Source organism: Miscanthus floridulus, chromosome 12 (genome assembly GCF_019320115.1).
Source record: "Miscanthus floridulus cultivar M001 chromosome 12, ASM1932011v1, whole genome shotgun sequence".
NCBI classification, from domain to species: domain Eukaryota; kingdom Viridiplantae; phylum Streptophyta; class Magnoliopsida; order Poales; family Poaceae; genus Miscanthus; species Miscanthus floridulus.
The window spans coordinates 60,215,835-60,236,369 of NC_089591.1; the positions used below are offsets into that span (position 1 = coordinate 60,215,835).

A 20,535-nucleotide genomic window follows, 5' to 3' on the forward strand; every position below is an offset into this window, starting at 1 on the left:
GATGAGGTCTGCCACATGCATCTGGGCGTCAATAGTATTGTGGGCGCCAACAAACTGTCTTGTACCCGACGGCGTGGGTAACAAGACTAGGGAACACTCTCTTTCTCTCTCTCTCTAAACTTGTAGGACCATCCCCTTCACTTATAAAAGGGGATGCGCTCTCTCCCAACAAAGGATGGATCATTCCAACTCTCTCTCTGCTAGCTTTAGATATTCTAAGCACTCGAACAGCTTCATGGCTCTAGAACTCTAAAGCTACGCAGAGCATACGTTCCAATACTTAGCGCACGCGGGAGCTCTCATCACTCTTGGCCCTCTGGTCTAGAGTTTGACCGAACCTCTAACACCCCCCATCTTATTCCCACTCGTTTGTAACCCCATAGCAAACTTCGAGCACCTAGGATCAGGAATAAAGTCACTGACCAACTCAAACTGGACATAGGGCATGTTGTCTGAACCAGTATAAACCCTATGTTATTGAGTGCTAGGCCACATCCGATCACAATGTACGACAAAACAACAAATATTTACTTGTTGGTCACTTTTCGCACCGACAATAATAATAATAGTTTTGCATGGTATGGAAATAAACAAAATCCAATCAAAAGAGATACGGAGTAAGTCATAGTCATGAAGATACATTACTGGATCACTATGATAGGAGTAACAATGAGGTTTCTTATTGTACTAACTATTTATGCAGTACTGGTGGGAAGGTTGCATGCATTGTTGAGAATGTCCTACATGTGGTGGGGGAAAAGGCAGCATTAGTGTTCTCTCAAGTCTCAACGCGTGATGAAATGGAGTAATTAGAAAGCAGGAGAGGCTCTCAACGCATGATGAAATGGAGTAATTAGAAAGCAAGAGAGGTGACACCAATGTTTATCGTACGATATGGATACTTACCATATAACATACGACACATATACTTCCCATATGATGTGGCCAACAAAGACACGACATGGGAGGAGGCGATCAACAATGTCCCACGATGACCAAGGAAATAACGGTGTCCGCCATGGGGTCGAGCAGGGAGGAGCTCGATGGTGGCGAACCTAGTGGGACACTAGCCAACTCGATGGCATCCAATATAAGCAACCAACGTCGACTGTCAGCAACACTAATCGAGCTTGTTCCCCAAACCAAAGCAACTGCTGCTTCCATGGAGAAGCAGAGGACGTAAAGGATTTGGAGATCCTGCATGTGTTGACGGTGCTCACCAAAGTATTCCTCAAGAAAAAAACAGATGGCTCAATATAGGGTCAAACATATCATCTAGAAATCTCTATCCACAAAAATATCTGGCCCTCTCTTCCCTCGTCAATGAAAAAAACAGAAAACACACACACACACACGCAACACTTCCCACCATCTCTCTCTCGGTCTCTCTTGAACCGGCGTCAGGCGAGGCGACGGCGCCCCTCGACGGGCGGCGCACCGGTGGCTCCTCTCCCGCGCGGGTGAGTCCAGGCAGTCTCTTCTCTTCCCCTCCCTCTCTCCCCATCTCCCCCAATGTGGGCAGGGTGGTGGCATGGCCAGACCTCCACGGTGGCCGACCTCCATGCGGCGGTGGCCGCCCTTCTCCTCATCCATGCCCCTTCGTGCCACATAGGTGGGGTGACGATGGGCCCCCCAGCGCGATGGCGGCGCCGACCTCAAGTTCTGCCTCTCCGTCACTGGCCGCCCCTGCAGTCCCCTCTATCAGTGCACAGTGGCACCTCCTGCTCCATTTGTGGCGTCTCCCAGGTGAAGCAAGGTCATTCCTCTCTCCTCTATGTTGGTCCCATGAAGCAAGGTCATTCATCTCCTCTATGTTGGTCCCATTGCAGTCTCCTCTATTTCCCTCTCATTTGTACTGCGGGTTGAGGGATTCAGGTGCTTCCCTTCATCCCCATCTCTCCATTTATTACGTACTGATGCACAGATGAATATAGATCCACTCATTTCCTTGCAACAGGAACACCTCCGTGCCTTGGATTTGCAAAAGATGTTGTTCTTTTCCCCAAATCTGCTTCTTGTTAATGATGGTACACGTGATTCTCCCCATTAATCCCCATCCCCATCTCCATATTTGTTTAGCGTATTCGTACATCTATGAATGGATAGCACTTCTATAAATACAGGCTCTGCTCCATTTCTTCCTCCCTGAGCTTGCTTGGTCTTCGTACAGTATTCATTTTGATTATGCCTCTGATCCCTTGAATTCATTTTCTGTGTGTACGTATTTATTTTGATTATACATAGGGTCGTTGTTCTGGCAAAAAAGACCATGTCTGAATGCATTGTGCTACTCTTATAATCTTTTCAATATATATAGACGTGTGTCTATGGTGCTGCTTTATTTATTTTATTAGGTCTGAGCATATGCCATTGCTGATGATGTAGCTATCCCAATTTTAGCAGACGACAACACCTATGAGGCGCGCTTCTGACAAACCTAAGCATATGCCATTGCTATTTTGCGTTTTGTGTCGACTATATGTTAATGCCAATGATGATGCTGCAAACAAATATCTTTTTACAAAACATAGCATATGAGAAGAAGTGATTTTTGGTAACATCGGCGCTGTCTCCTTCCATGAGCTCTAGCTCCTTTGTAGAGTTGACATTGTTACCCCTTACCAAGCGTAGGTTCTCCCCGCGCAGGTAACCAGGCCACGTCGCCCCAAATTCACCCGACCTATCCACGTCGCCTTGAATTCCACCCTCTCTCTCCCCTCTGACTCTACTCTCTCTCTCTCTCCTGACGTTGCGCCGTTGTGCTAGGGGTGGGGGTGGCCAAAGGTCTTTTATGATATTTCTATCTATTTCCGCTTTTATTAAACTGAGGCATTTGGCATATGGGGTGATACGAACCATTACATATATATGCTCCTTTCTTGTATTCTTCATGCACTGAGGCACTTTGGCATATGCAATGATGGCCTACTTTTACCTACCAACAATCATGTCTTGTTTCCTGCACTTCACTGCTACCTGGAAAAATTGGTTGTTGTTCAGGTTTTATGTTTTTTTGTGACTGCTATACTATGCCCCTATGCTTTGACAAACCTTGGTTCTCATATCTTGTCGTTTAACCTATGCTTACTATTACTTATTCTCTCTAATGCATGTTAACAAGGCTACAAAATAGGATGAAGCCTTTTCAGCTTAGCATAGGCATGGTGGTTTCCCCGTTGCTGTAATTACCTTGCTTTTCATCTTATCACAACCATTTTTCCATCTGTGCACATTTAGGCCTCCCAGTTTTACCTTCCATAGCGGTTGCTGCAATTACCTGGATTTCCATCTTATCACAAGCATATTTCCATCCATGCACATTTAGGCCTCCTAGTTTTACCTTTGATGCGTCAAGCCTGTAGTTACCTTCCATGCTTATATTTGTTTATTTTCCATTGTTTTTCCATTGCTCATGATGATTTGGTGCTTCACTATTTTTTTCAAGTGTGAGGTCCTCAGTACCGTTGATCTTCCGCATTGCCTTTTCTTCTTCTTACAGATTAGGTTTGGCGATGTTTGGGTTCAAGCTATCTGGACTTGCAATTTGCACCGTGCCCGGAATGAATTTGTCCAATTGTTAGGAGCCACAACCTAATAGAAGGATTTTCTATTAAAAAATGTGACAGGTGGAGTATTTTCGATTTACAATAGTCTGCATCCTAAAGGGCAGGCCTGGTGCAGTGGTGAGAGCTGTCTCACTGAGTCACTAGGTCGCGGGTTCGAAGCAGCCTCTCCGTAGATTTTGCGGGGGAAGGCTTGTCTTGGTTTTTTCCTTCCCTAGACCCCACTCATGTGGGAGCCTCCGGCACTGGGTCTGTCCCCTTTTAATAGTCTGCATCCTTCAGTGTTTTTGCCATCATAATATTTGACAATTTTATATTCATATCTGTTGTGCTTCACAGCTTTACTTGAGTACTGCCCGCACTCTGTTCTTATTTGGAGGTGACCAGACTATTGTTTAGTCCCTGATGCCCAGTGTAGGTGGTGGATATGTTTTTTGGCCGTATAGCTTGTGATGGAAATGAACTCTCATGTAGCCTAAGAATATAGGCTGATGGTCTTCAAAGGCCCAACGCATGCCCATGTATATATATGTATTGCTATTTATTTATTTACTGGATCACATCGCTTCCCTAGGCTACGTCTATTGCAACTTGCTATTTCATCTGCCACTACACCCAGCTCCTCTTTACATTCATTGTTTTCTGTATGTGCCGTAAATTTGGATTATTGCAGACAACGGTATTTCTCAGTGCATGCCATTGTGCCTTGCGACGACAAATCAAATGATGCCATTTTGTTTATTTCTGAAGCCACTCTTATTGCCTAGATTCTTTCTATTTTTAAAGTTGTCCTACCCTTACAACAACCTTGACATTTGGTTTACTCCTGAGGTTACTCTCACTTCTCTTCTTCCCAAAATTCTTCTTGTTTCTTTATTGCCATGTCCTTACAACGACCTGTTGCTGCAAGATTCTTTTTTCATACAATGGTTTCATCCGGCGGGTATGTTTCTATGTGTTAAAATACATGTTCGCATTCTAAGTGTGCTAATGTTACCGAATAGATTTGTATAATAATTTGCCTCAAGAATGTGCTATGAATTCAGACTTAAATGCTTTGTGAAATCTAATTTCTTCATATAGAAAATAGATGTCCAGCATTGGTCTATAGCAAAGGCTCCTTCAGTGCACAACCTATCCACAACAACAGATAGGTCTTTCTCTGTTCACTAACTAGGCATCTATAAATACCGAGTTTATATAGCTTTCCCAGCATGTAAAAAACACTTGAACATATGAGATATTGTTGTTATCTACTCCACCTCTACCACACACACATGCTACTCTAATGGAATACAATTTCTTCTTATTCAGAGTTAGTGGTACCATATCAACAACGGCTTTACGTGTACACTTTATTTGTCATCGCCTTTGTCCATGCCAGGTCTGTTCTGTGTTGCATACAGATGTGCACAGGTCTTCATACAGTTTATATTTAGGTTCAAGATCATTGGATCTGCGTTCAAGTTCGACAAATAGATCGATAAGGTAGGCCAGCTAAATTAGGAAGTGACATGAATCTATCTTCTCCCATTTCGTCCATCTCAGATTTTAAGCTCTAAGTTTACCTTATATTGTACTAAAGATGGTATGTGTTTTAAAACTTGGTTATCTGGGTTTTATCTTACAACACATTGAATGATTAGTCCATAGAATATATTCGGTGGCAACACAGTTTTCTAAACAAAAAAAATCTAAATTATCGAGTGTGTATTATGTTTTCCTTTCTTTTTTTAGGTGACAAGGTGTCTAGTTCCTGCAACGGCCAGAGCCACAGGCCTTCAGCTACATTTCTCCTTATACACCTTCTAATCCTAGGTGATTGATATTCCTCCTCGATCCACTAATATTTCGCTTATTTCGTAACCTACCTATAAAATATGCTATTCGCCTGCCACTATGTCATAGATGAAGATGCACACTTGGGACGTAGCTTCATCCGCAGTCTAATTCATCCAGTTTTCAGAAAAAAAAAATTTGCCTTTGCTATTCAGCGAGCCAACAGGTCAGCCAAAGAACCACGTGTTCAGAATTTCCCTACAGTCTTATAGATAATGATCTGATAGAAACCTGACTTACCTCTTACCCTGTCACAAGTCTCACTTGCGTTTGGGAAAAAGGAACTATGCTAGGAGACCAAACTATGTTCAATTTTTTTCCTTTTGATTCATTTCGTTTCATTTTCTAATCCACTATTATGTCCCGGCTGTAAAAGGACATACTCAGTGTAGAGAGCTCCCGCTCTGTGCGGGGCCTGGAGAAAGGTGTCAGTGGCAAACCTTACCCTTGCCTGTGCAATGCGAGGAGACCGCAACTCAAACCCGGGACCTTCCGGTCACAGGCGGTAAGACTCTACCGCTTGCACCAGTTCCACCCTTCATTATGTCTTGGCTGTACTGAGACTTTTTGCGCACCTCAACACATTTGGCATGAACATACCAGATGTTGTTTCCTATCTCAGTATTAACTTGCCATCGTAGGTTAATGAAATGACTCATTATATATGAAAGAAAGATGGCACGCAGGCTTTCTTAAGACAGTCCCAGTTTCCAGTTAAATAAATAACCACTAGCAATTCTAAACTTTTTCCCATTTAAATTATGCTGACAGTTAATCAGAATATTGGCCCTGTTCGCTGGTCTGAACTTTGGCTGAAACTGGCTGAAAAACACAGTTCCGGCTGAATTATTGTGAGAGAAAAACACTGTTCCGGCTGAAAAAATAAGCCGAACAAGCTAAATTTAAGACAAGCGAACGGGGCCAATGTTCTGTAGAGCAAAATCAGTGTGCACGAAATTTAGATATATTTGGATCATAGCCTTTCCATTTCTGCTGCTGCAGGTTGTTGCTGTTTTGTTTCATACTATATCCATATATCACATAAAACGAATTGGATGCTGAGACACAAAGATAATACACGTGCCTAATGATTTGTTTCGACCCTTCCATAGTTTTGTGTTACGATGATTTGTCATACACTTCTATCTCTAATTGCAAATATAATCGGAACTAATACTTCATGATATCTTCTTCCAATTTGCTAATCGTTCACACAATAGTGATCTACGTATGCAGCCTTGTCATCCATTTTTTTTTGGGAAAATTTGATCTATACCATTGAAAGAACCAGAGTTGAAAAAAATAGCATCCAAAGATTCAGCTTTAGAAATTTAGCATTGAAAGCTCCCTCCGTTATAGTTTTGTAGCATCTTAACTTCCTGAGTTCCTGTTAACACACGCACCACGCTGGAACAGAACGCACGCACGCACGCACGCAGGAGGACCACCGTCCGGCGGCACGCCTCCCCGCCAGGAGCCCTGTCTCCTACACGTGCTGCTCCTCTTCCACGGTTCCACCCTTTTCCTCTCCTTTTCCCACCTCCAAACAGGCCAGCAGAGGCCTCAGCGCCGCAGCGGGCTCAAGACGCGCAGGCCTCGTCGGCAACCAGCAACAACGACGGCGGCGCATTGATCTCAAGTTTGAAGCCCAGCCGAGCAAAGTCGCGAGATGTTTCCTCCACCATGAGTCGGAGCGCGCGACGCGTATCTTGTATTGTATTCTTGTCCTGATGCTCCCTCCCATCGCGGTTGCCGTAGCTCGCTGCTGCTGGCGCGGATGCGGATCAGCAGATGCGACTGCCGCGCGCGGAGCGATGCGTCGCGGTCGCCGTAGTTGATGCGCATGCGGCCGCCACGGGAGCGATAAATCGCGGTCGCAGTAGCTGGCCGCTGCCATCGCCGATGCAGCCGCCCCGGAGCGATGCGTCGCTGTCGTCGTCCTCGCCCGACTTCAGCGCCGTGCCCGACATCGACCACCTCGATCCACGTGTGCAGCAGGCCAGGATGCACGCTAGAGATTACGATCCACTAAGGCTTCCATCTCATGAACTAGGACGCTCGCCGGAGCCTACAGTAGCGGCAGCGGCGCTCGACTAGGACGTCGCGGCAGCAACACAACCTTCCAGTTAACGTCCATTTAACGGAAATGGTAGAAGGCAACAACGAAGCTATCTTTTGATGTTAAATTTCTAAAGTTGAATCTTTGGATGCTATTTTTCTAAACTCCGGTTCTTTCAATGGTACGGATCTAATTTTCCCATTTTTTTTTTGTTGGTCACCAGGTGATCTCTACGAAAGAGGAGCACAAAAGAAAGTGAAAGTATGAAATTGATAGTGAAACACCCATCCCTATTATAATCGATACTATGTAAAATTTAGTTTCCTTTTTTGGCCGAAGTTTAGTGTTCTAGCAGCAAGAAAACCTGAGATTATTCATAGTTGAACCAATTGAAAATCATGTTAGTTTCTATTGCAGTGCTTACATGGCACCTGTAAGCTCGCACTACAGTTGTGTGGCTGCTAAATATCTATTCTGATTTTCTGATTTAGTACAAGCCTTGTTCTTATGTGTTGGCATTTGATGCAAGAACAACAGTAATCCAACAACCAATGGTGTGCTATGCAGGTTTCAGATTCCTAAACATAGATTGAATTTATGTCAATGCATATTTATTTAGCTTCTCTTCAAAATTCCCACTACAGCCAGATTATGTGTTCCACGGTCTACCTTTGCAGTTTTAATAGTTCCTACTATAGTTTTAGTAGCTAATGTCCAGTTTATTAGTTTCCAACCTGAATACGTACTTTCTTGTACCTAATGTGCTCTTTAGTCACATGTCTAGATAACACATTGTATATGATTGTCTTATTCATGGTGGCAAATTTTACATTCTTCTCTCAGATTACACATGAATATAAAAGGACATATATCCTGTTGCAAAGTGTCAAAATTACTCTCCTAAAAGGGCATATATTCTATGCATGAAGGAACTACGTAATACCAAGCACTCCAATGCCTATGCGATGCGGCGTCGAAAGTGGTTGCTTGCGGTCCACCACCATTTACAGCTCAAGGTACCACCTGTGCCTCACCTTTTACATGATATTTCATTTTAGCTTCCATTCAAATAATACTATGAAAACAGGGCTGAGAGATGTCTGATGCAGTCAAAACTAATTTGCGGCCTTTTCCAGAAAAAAAAACAGAATATTATTAAAATATTGAAAGATGTCTGATGCAGTTGTATTGTCCAACGCTGCTGGTGTATCATAGTTTTGTTTACCTGAATGTGCAAGCATGGGTTTCTGTTTTTAAGGTTTATCACTTTGTCAGTGTACCAACTAACAATATCATAATGCTTACATGAGCACAGTATCACGTGTTATGCCAAGGCTGTCTCAGTTTTAGCATTTAAATAGTTCTTCCAGAAACATGCTCTGTCACAATTTTGGACTGCCCCATCCAATAAAATTTTGTACCTAAGTTATGTACATCGAGTTGATACAACCGCCTTGAGATTTGAGAGTAATATATCAATCAAATTTAGATTTGGGAGGAATATATCATGTTTTGTGTATGGATTTGAAGCCTATATTTTAAAATTCGACGCTCTTCCTTATGTTCTATTTTTAGATTTAAGAGAAGTATATATCAATTAAATTTATATTATAGGTATATTTAACTGCTCCCATGTTCAGCCGCTGCTTACATGATTCCCCCCAATATGATATTTGATTACAATCTAGGTTTAGCGTGCACTCATGTTTCTTCAATTTAGTTTGCAACAATTCAATAATACCTATGCCTCTTTTAGCATTTCAGAGTTGTCATCCTTTCATCAATAATTTTACCAGTTTCACAGCTTACTAACAAGGCCACTTCAATGATCAGTGGGTTCACACTAACAGCAGGGCTGTCCCAATAATTTCTAGGGCCCTTGGGCAAACAAGACAATGAAGTCCCGGCAATCTAATATTTTAATATCATGAGATTGAACTATATAGTACTACTGGTAATAAGAGTTAACTCGCAAAATATAGTTTGTTAAAAAACGACAATACATCAAAGAAGCTTAAAGAACGGTGAAATCCATGAAATGACTTAAAATTTAAAACAAATTATGGACAGCCTGCTGCCTGTGGCATGTCCATAAGTTCCTTGATGAATTAAATAATTAAACTAATAGATCAACAATTCGCTGCACTATCGCTTGATGCCTGTATGTATTGGATTGCAAGGTAAAAAAGAAACTGAAGTTTTCAGATCAAACAAACAATAAATACTGATGAACTGAAACCATAATCACTTACCGCAGAGAGTCGGGGACAGGGATGAAGGGACTGCAGCGCAGCTGGGTTAGTGGGCGCCTGCTGGGATCACGGGATTCCAGATTACGGAAATCGGGATTTCAGGATTTGGGAACGCCGGAACAGCCGCCGCGGCGCAACAGCATGCATGCTTTGACGCGGAGTCGCGAATAGAAAAGGGTTGCCGCCCAGAGCCGCAGACTGAACTGGACGTGACCGTATGGAGCCAAATACATGTACTACATATACATATACTCATGGGCCCCTAGTGCCATGGGCCCCGGGCGTCGCACTGTCTGCCCTCCCCATGGGACGGGCCTGACTAACAGGACCTCCTAATTGCCTTTCCTGTAGATCCATGAGGGAGGCCACGAGGGTCTCCATCTTGGCAGCCAGGGAGAGGCAGGTCATGGCCAGCAGCTGCATGCCTGCATCCGCCCTATGTTTCTTTTCTTTGCTGATAGACACAGCTGACATGCAAGGATTCCCAGGAAAAAGAGACTCGAGCCGTATATGGCCATTTAGGCATGAAGAACTCCTTAGTTTAGCCAGCATTGTCATTAGGCCTGTATATATTCTGTGTGCATCTTGGTGCATTGATGTTGCTCGGCAACGACGACACCACCTCATTTAGCCATGTGATACTACGAGATACAGTCATAGACTCGCTACTGATATTATATGTGCTGGGAAAAATATGGCCCCTATAAGTGTGTGTATCCATCAATATACCCTAATTATTTATATCAGTAGTGTATGCAACATGTGTATTCTACCTGTATAAACCTAAAGATATTCACTTGCGCTCGCGCGCAGGGGCGCGCGGTTTGTACTAGTTTATTTATATTGGATTGGAAGTCCGGGACGCGTTGGATCGGAAGCCGTAGGGTCAAATCAAATTGATTGTTTAATTTATTGGCACCTGAGTTGTTCATCCACTTGATCATGCATGCGTTTCTACTTTATTCCCTCTCTACTGATTTGTTTTCTAGAAGATATTTGGACGTCTCTTGGCATGGCTGAAATAACGGCGAGGTTGGCCAGCCTCTTGACATCCAGGAGATCGATCAGGATGGATGGAATCCCGGGACACTTCAGCTGCAACTGCACAGTAACTTGTGTTTGTGGGACCCCTAGATGACGTGGCTCTCTGAAATCGCAGAGAAATATGGTAGTGGGATTATCCTATTTAGGTATATTAGATTAGATTAGATGTGCTAAAGATGACATAACTCTTTCTTAGCAATTTCTATTCTCATCCCTTAGCACCCCTTGGTAGGTTCTAAGGTGATTTAAAACATTTCATTTTGTTAAAAAACAGTCTCAACACGGGAAGTAAATCTTAGCACTGATATTAGATGTTCTAGTTTTAGCACTCGTATTTACATTCCTTAGGGCAGATACATTTCTACATTTCAATAATCTTAAAGGCTATCTCATGCATTGCCATATATTATTTTTGATAACATGCGAGAGAGGAATGTGAGAGAAAGATGTGGTTCTTTCGTGCAACAACCAGTCAACCACCTCTTGAGTAAAAAAATATTTTTATGAGACAACTATTTCACCATTGATCATCAGGTGAGTATCAGAGAGTTGGTACAGTTAAAGACATGATAATCAAGGCCAATGGACGATTCGGTGTAACATAGGAGCAACCCAGCGGATCATGCATCATGTGAGGATCAGGCTGTGAACGATCAAGACCAGCAGTCGGATACACCGCCAGATGATATAGCGGACAACGAAGGACAAGGCGATAGATCATCCGATGAAGAGGGCCTATTGTCAGCGAGTAGAGATTCAACGGTTGACTGAGGAATGTACCCACCGGATGATATAGCGCCACCCAGCAAATCATTGGCGATGCATAGCAAATTTAGCAGACTTTACCAACTGTTCATCGAGGGGATGATGCTATATCTATGTGGTTGCCTCGCTTAAGGATGTTGAACTGCCCCAAGGCTGTTACAACTCTATGTATGTTTGGAAGCTATCATCCACTTACCCAACCAATGTATTGGTTAGCCAAGCATTGACAGAGGATTTTGTTGTCTAAGTATAGTCGTGTGCCGGTATTTTTTATTGCGTGGGTGCACTAATATTTAGCGCAAAACCAGACAACCATGCTGCCATCAGTAAATAAACAATTATAAATTAGTTGGGCGAGCTGGTGGCAACATCGTTCACTACACCACAACACTAATATAGCGTCGCATGTGTGTCGTTATAAGTTTATTATCACCGTTAAACTATTGGTCGGTATAACTCTCCCACAAACTAAGAGTCGGTACATATACTTGTTCCAATAAACCATTGGTCGGTATAAGTTTTTACCTATAGCGTCAAATGGTGGGTCGGAATAGAATAGTAAAGGAGGCAGACCATCCGTCGCTATAGGACGTAGCTGTGCATCGTGCTGAAGAAACACGTGAAAATTTAAGGCCGTTCGTGGTAAAATTTCAAGGCCCACGAGCCCATCGTATCTAAACCCTAGTCTTTCGTTACCCCGCTCATCTCCCAAAATTTTCCCATCTGCCCCTCCCGCCGCCCTTTTCCCCATCCCCTTCCCCTTCCCCTTCCCCCTCTCAGAATCAAAGTGCGCCGCCCATCTCCTCCCCGCTCGTCCAACCAAGTGTGCCGCCCTCCAGTTCCTCCTTCCCCGTCCCCTTCCCCCTTCCCTTAAGCAGCACAACCCCCACGCGAGGCCAGGCCGCAGACCGCCAACCGCGCCAGACCAGGCCGTCGGCCGCGCAGGGTGCTCTCATAAACGTGTATGTTTTTGGCACTGCATATTTAGTATTTACACGCTGATGGTTATTTTATTAGTCATATCAGCATGTATATTTAATTCATCATCTTATATGTTAACCTCCAGTGCCAGCCCATATACTAAATCTGTATATTGCTTTGAGCTAGGTACTATCAGTTTACTTATTTATTTCATTTACAATGGTTTGCGACATTGAACTTTCCTTTTTATGAAATTTGGCTATTAATTTTAGAGAACCTCTTGGAGTTTATCTTATTGGCTGTCTTTCTTCAACTTTGGTAAAAATTGTCGCTAATTGGATATTCATATTGCATTTCAGCCATCCTGCAAGGCCTAGGCAGCGTACCTCATGGTGTCGACAAGTTAAAAGGGCTCATCGAAGCTGTGTTTTGTTTTGAACCTATTAGAGATAAGACTATGAGCTCACTGTTAGTGAAATTTGAGCAGTGAGCTTTAGGTGTTAGTGAGCTAAGCTTTAGGTTACAAGTGGTGGATGTATGACTTTTGGTCACATGAGGTAGATGTAGGGATGTTGATGGCTTGCTCATGCACAAACTTCATGTTTGCGAGCTTCTAATCAATTTTGTACTTATGATCTTGAATCTGACCGACCTTACATTGGGCTACTCATATATGAATGAATCAGTTATGGTTAATATATCTTGTAATGAATGTGTGTGCATTGATAATAGATTATTTTTATGTACTGCTGATTAGCAACATATATACTGTCTCTCTGTGAATGATTTGCATTGAACTGTTAGTTGCTAAAAGTATTTATAGCTTTAAACTATGTGTCGGTATATGTAGCCTCTAAGGCGTCAGACCGTCGGTCGCTAAAAACTTGTCGGTCGGCGTAGGCTATACCGACGCCACTTTCAGCGGCTGCAAGTAAGTGTCGGCATAGATCTATACCGATCGACGGAGCGTCGCTATATCAACCTATACCGACCCACGATATGTCGCTATTCTAGGGCTGTAGTGTATCTCTCTTCACCTCTCGAGTCTTGTCATCATCCTTTTAGTCCCATCTCCTCAACTCATATGAATCCAAACCAGTGTAAGATTAACTAAGGCCTTTTTTATTTCCTCCCCAAAAGTTTACTCTCTATCTCATCGAATGTTTAGACATATGCATGGAGTATTAAATATAGATTAAAAAAATAACTAATTAAACAGTTTGTGACTAATTTGCGAGACGAATCTTTTAAACCTGATTAGCCCATGATTTGACAATGTGGTGTTACAGTAACACATGTGTTAATGATGGATTAATTAGGCTTAATAAATTCATCTCGTGGATTACTAACGGATTCTGTGATTTGTTTTTTTATTAGTATCCGAACACTCCATACGACACTTCCATATAACACTCGATGTGACACCCCAAAACTTTACGCCCTGGATTTAAATAAGGCCTAATTCATGAGCAATTGAGCGGTCTACAAGCAAGTAGTGCTAGCGTGGAGTTTCATATAGATCCTAATGGAGTTTTGAAAATTGAAGAACAAATTATTTATCCAAACCACCTGTGATATCTATAGTGTAAATCATTTACACTCATATTTATATTATCACATAATTTTGCATTTACGCCTTTTATGTTGGAAATACCCAATTAAAAAGTTCTCGCTCCACCACTGCCAACGTAGATTTAGCACCTGATACCATGGAATATATGTTGCATCTCTGAAAGTTTACCCTCTCTAATTTAAGCTATTTACTTATCATGTTTGTATATTCTGCTTGTGATTTGCTTGTATGACATTTATCTTACTAGATTTGCTTTAGGCTGGTTGATAGGATATAACTCTTTGAGGATTAAAGGTAAGTTAAAGCGCGCTATAAAAACCCTGAGCGCACATCTTGCTGGAATAGTTATGACTTTTTTTAGTAATAGTTTAAATTGAATCTTGGATTTATTTAGTTTAAATTAGGCACCCAACTCACCTTTTTCTTGAGTGCTCATGGGACCTTTCAGAAGAGGACAGAATTATGCTCTTGCATTTGATAGCCCAAACTACTTTTGCGAATGTAAATCCATCTACCTTTATTCTTAGTCAAATATCTTAGATGGTGTTTGGTTCAATGAGTGGTAATGCAATAGGAAATGGAATCAGACAATAGTGTAAGCTAGGATGCTTGGTTGTCATTTTGTCTAGAAATGCGTTACATTTTAGTAAACCAAACAGTATATGTAACCTTGTATATGGATTAACAACACGAGATTTACATTATTAGTACATGAGAAATATTTTTATATTTTTATTTTAAATTTAAATAGTGTATTTGATAAATTTGATCAAAGTTATAAAAAAATGGTTGACTTGATAATCCGGTTTTCCTAAAGGTAGCAGTCCTGGCCTACATGACAGTGAGAGGGTACATGCCCTGGCCGAACCATAGTAGTCGGAGGCTTTTACTGGTGCTATTATAAAAGTTGGTAATTATCTACGAACCATTAAAAAAGTTGAGTTCTTACAGGTGCCACTGCTCGGAACTCTTTTGCCCTCTACGTCACTTCTGTTAGATTTAGTTCTAACGGTGTTAAACTGCGGGTGTGAAAAGTCAAAAATATTCTCAGATCTAAATATGCAATTATTTTTTTAGCATCTTAATGATCTCAAATGAAAAAACTCAAAACTAGAAAGTTGTAGATCTCGTCAAGATGTACAATATTTTTATAAAAATTATCTTCATTTGATTTCGTACAAAAAAATATAATTTTTCTAAGACATTAATAATATCAAATCATTTTTTACAGAATTAAATGAAGATAATTTTTATACAAAAATTATAGATATTGTCGAGATCTACCACTTTCTAGTTTTGAGTTTTTTCATTTGAGGTCATTAAGATGCCAAAAAAATTAATTGCATATTCAGATCCGAGGGTATTTTAGACTTTTCACAACCACGGTTTGACACCATTAGAGCCAAATATGACGGAAGTGACGTGGATGACAAAAGAGTTCACAATGACTCTTGTGAGAACTCAACTTTTTTAACGACACGTAGATAATTACCGACTTTTATAATGGCTCTTAATTTTTTTAATGGTACGTACATAATTACCGACTTTTATAAGGGCACGCGGGTAAAAGCCTCGGTACTTGAGCTCGCCGAGTAGCCGCCGCCGTGCTCGCCGGATTCCAACCATAAGCTGGTATGGCAGACCGTTTCTTCCCCAACGACATACCCGACTCAATCGAGGAAGGCGCCGCGTCCTCTCCGGCCGCTGAACTCTCCTCCTCCTCGCTCCATACACTCCTATCCCTCCCGTACCCCGCCCTCGCCGACCGCTTCCTCCGCGCGGCGCTGGATCTCAAGCAGAAGGCAATCGATTACATAGCACCCTACACTGCGTACTTCGTGCGGTGATAATTTTAGCGTCCTCTGCCGTCTCAGGTTGTGCACGAGACTTGGGAGAAGGAGCAGCAGCATTCGACGGGGGACTTCACGCTATACACGGGGGCCCTTGGCACCGCACTCCTGCTCTTCAGGGCCTTCCTTATCACCGGCGACCGCGCCGACCTCGCTACCTGCACCGAGATCGTGTCCGCTTGCGACGCGGCGTCTGCGGGCGAGGAGGAAGTGTGCAGCCGTGTGTTTTCCACCGCTTCGTCTGTGGTCTTGTAAGGCCGTGTCGATTTGGAATTGCTGCATGTTCGTGACATTCATATGCGGGCGAGCTGAGGTCTGCGCCCTCGGCGCGGTGGTAGCGAAGCACACCGGCGACGAGGCCACCCTCGCGCGTTACCTGAGCTCGTTTAAGCAGGTAATTTGATACGGTACAGACGCTTCGTGCCAGTTTCTCGTGAGAACGGATTCTTCAGAGTAATTAGTGTTCGCCGTTACTCTCGTTCACAATGAGTGAACTCTTCGTTTTGACAAAAATTGTTAGAGCAAGTATAATAGCAGGCTGTAAGCTGACTAAATGCTGAGGTGCAGGAGAGAGGGGAGGAGAGAGAGGAGAAGCGGGCTGTAAGCTTACAGCCGGCTTGATACAAGAACCAAGAAAATCTGTGAGAGAGACAAGTGGGTTCATGTATTAACTGTAAATCAGACTAGCTACTATATGAGTGGGCTTGAGAGAAGGCTACAAAAAAAACCTTACCGGCCAAGCAAGCCAGCTGTATTATTAGCCTTGCCCTCTTATGCATAATGGACATTAGTGGCTTATAGATTTTTGATCTGATTTGATGTGCTGCACTTTTGCTTTCTCCTTTGCACCCTGTTTGTCCTTTGAAACCGCAACCTATTTATACAGAATAATGAATGAAAGGCCCTAGTTTTTTTATGTGTTGAGACAGTAAATTTTCCATTGGTCACACGCTTTAAATGTAAACTTCCCCCTTCCTTGATTGAGTTAGCTTATATAGGTTTTTTATTACCTACAAAGTAACAAGTTACCTTCATTCATTTGAAATATATATAGAAACACAGCACAGTGCTCCTTTACCCTTTTATATGCTAAAAGTGCCAAAGATTTACTGTAGGATAAGTATTTTGTTGCCACAAAACAACAGTTTTTACTACTTCCATAAAAGTATGGCAAAGTCATCATATGAAGAGAAGCCATGAAAAAATTATTTATCTTCGTTTCACCATACTTCAACACCTATTGGTATGTCTATGGCTATTTAGAACTTATAGCAGTAGGCTTCTCAGCTTATGTTTTATAAGCCTGAAATGTTATCATACATTTTGGAGCACATCATACGTTTCTCTGTCATTCTGCCAATAACTTGATTCCTCTGAAATAGATCAAAATTTCTAGTAATTCCCTGACGAACTCTTATATGGGAAAGCTGGATATTTGTGGACCTGCTCCTTCCTAAACAAGCACCTTGGTGAGAAACTGAGAACACGATACCGTCAAGGACCACAGTAAGTATGCATTCAAATAGTAAATAGGTTTGTTGAACATCTTCCATTTCTATTGGAGCGAGTTGATGATTTATCGAAGTGAAATTTTACAGGATATGATCGTGAGAGAGATTATCAAAGGTAGATGGTAGAAGGTTATCTACCAAAAGCTGCCCATTGATGTATGAATGGTATGGTGTAAAGTATTGGGGTGCTGCTCATTGGCTTGCAGGGATTATGCATGTTTTGCTGGACATGGAGTTGACAGAAAATGACAAGGAATATGTCAAGGGAACTTTGCAATACATGATTCAGAACCGTTTCCCTAGTGGGAATTACCCTTGCACCGAAGGAGATAACTATGATTGCCTTGTGCACTGGTGCCATGGGGCTCCTGACATTTCCCTCACCTTGGTTCTTCTTATGATGTTAAATCAGCGCAAGCCTTTATTTCTGTTTCTGCTCTTTAATCTTTGCAACTTTAGTTTTGTATCAAAATACTGTTTCTCAGGTGTTCCCAGAAGAGAGGTTTTTGGACACAGCCTCAAATGCAGCTGAGGTAATTTGGAATCGAGGGCTTCTGAAAAGAGTAGGGATATGTCATGGAATAAGCGGGAATGCCTATGCATTTCTCTCACTTTATCGCCTTACGAAGAAGAAGGAGTACCTCTACCGTGCTAAAGCTTTTGCTTGTTTTCTCCTTGACCGAGCAACAAGTTGAAGGAGCTTCTCTCACTGGACAAGGCATCATGCACGGTGGCGATGAGCCATACTCACCACTTGAAGGACAAGCTGGAATGGCATATCTGTTTCTAGACATGATTAACCCCCTCGAGTCTAGGTTTCCAGCTTATGAACTTTGAACTGCGCACTTGCTCCTTTATTAGCAGTTGCACTACTGTATCAGTTTTTTTTTTTTTTTGAAACGGTCGGCAGGAGCTCTGCCGAATTTGTATTGAACTGTATCAGGTTACATATATGTTGCATAAGATGCAATCATTATATATGTTTGCATCAAGTCAAACAGTATCTGTAGAACCTATAAATCAAAGGTTGAAATAACCTAAGGACTAAGGTATGTGTTGGATTTGATTATGCCCTTGGCTGATTATCCAATTTATGGGTATAACCTAAGCAGATGTTTATTTCTTCTGCAAGACTGCAACAGGAAGCAGGATGCTGGCTCTTAGGAGCTTCCCAGTGGTAACTGATCAGCGATCATATGTGTCAATGAAAATGAACTCTCGAAAGGGTGCGATTGATAACGAGCAGCAGAGTGGGCACCTCTATGTTCTCTCTATGCCCTGATCTCATCACCCCTATTCTTTGTTCTAACTACTTCATTGCATTTCCGTTTTGGTCCACTTGATGGTTGACCGTTGACATGCATTACTGGAACAGTGAAACTTAAGATGAGCATACTATGCTGGCATCTTATCCAGCTTTGTTCCCTTGCAGCGAATCTGAATTTAAAAGCAGAGTTCTAGTGTAGCAGTGAAGAAAGCAGAGTTCACTATATTAGCAGGTGCATACAATTCGCAGCCTGTTCGCTTGCTCGTAAACGATCGTAAATTTTCAGCCGGGAACAGTGTTTTTCTCTCACACCAAACCAGTCAGCAGTAAATAATCCACGATCGTTTACGGCCTCCCGAACAGGCTGTCGATGTGCAGTTCTCCGAAAGTTATGAGATGGAAATATCCCAACACTTGCATATTTTTCCATGTTTATTACACCGTACTCTCTCCGTTCCAAATTATAGATCGCTTTGACTTTTTTGATTTATCCATTTTGCTATGCATGTAAAGTCAAAATGACTTATAATTTGGAACGGAGAGAGTATAAAACAATTGACTTCCTTGTTGTGTGACACCCCAAAAAAATTCCAAATTGTATTTTGTTCTGTCTAAGTCAAACTTTTCTAACTTTAACAAAGTTTAGAGAAAAATACATCAAAATCTGTAACATGAAATTAATTCTATCGGATATGCTATGAAATATATTTGGTTATGTTAACATTTTTTCTATAAATTTGGTTAAAATAAAAAAATGATTTAGGACACAACTAAAACGAAGTACAGTTTAGAACTTTAGAAATGACAGAGTATTTAACTACGGAGTGTTTTACACGTACTTACTTTCCTGCAGGGAGAATTTCCCAAGACCACATGGAACTCGAGCAGAATCGAATCGAGGCACAGCAGATTGATCTCTTTCTCTTCGTTCAGCATGGAATGCCATGGCTACCACATGCATATGGCGTAAGTATCGCTCAAATCAACGTGTGTGTGTGTGTGTATGCTAAGGTCCATGAATCGCACGCCATCTCGCTCGTTTCTCTTCTCCTAATCGTTTATTACGCCAAGAAATGGTCGCGATTCATGAGAGCCAAGTTGTGGTCGTGAACATGTGCCCACGTTAACACGGCGGGGATCGATGGCCTTACGGTCTGCATGACGTAACCCTGGGCATAATTAACCGATGACTGAAAACCGAACCAAAATACCTGAGACCGAGACCGAAAATTTCGATCATAAGTTTATTTGAAGTAACCGAACTAACCGCCACTCCCAGCCTCGGCCTTTCCCCTTCTGTCTGCCGCACCGCAACCGCACGACCGCACCCTAGGCGCGGACGCGCGGTACAGCCACCTTCCGCTCGGCACTCGCTACCCTTCTCTGCCCGCCTCGTCTCCTGGTGCAGTGGTGCTGCCGTGCTTGGTTGCTGGCGGTCCAGCACTCTCTATGCGGCCACTGACGGCCGCCCAACCCTGGCTCCCTGGCGGATTTGGCGCGGACGGTCATGGCGATGACGAGGAGACGCTGGCTCCCTGGCGGATTTGGCGATGTTGGCCAGATCTCCTTCAAGCCTGATGAAATTCGTGCTTCTTTTATGATGATCTATGCTGTGATTTCTGAATCGACTTGAATGTGATTCGTTCATGCAGAGACTACATACATGCTTCACTTTTTTTTTGTGCTGGTTTTATCCTCTTTGTGTTTGTTCTGAAGAGAAAATTGGCTATTTGCTATTGCAAATAATGGGCTTCGCAAAATTACCATTCGCAAAATTGACTTCGTAAAATTGCCAGTCTAAACATGTACACTTTGTTTTTGTTGCCATAATCCCTATTTAGCTCCTTTGTTTCTGTTTTTTTTTTGGATTATTCTCCACGCGAAAAGACAT

At 42.4% G+C, this 20,535-nt stretch overlaps 1 pseudogene; it reads left to right on the forward strand.

The window, feature by feature from the left end:
* The first annotated feature begins 15,641 nt into the window (after window positions 1–15,641).
* Window positions 15,642–18,357, forward strand: LOC136498166 (lanC-like protein GCL2; annotated as a pseudogene).
* The last annotated feature ends 2,178 nt before the right edge of the window (window positions 18,358–20,535 follow it).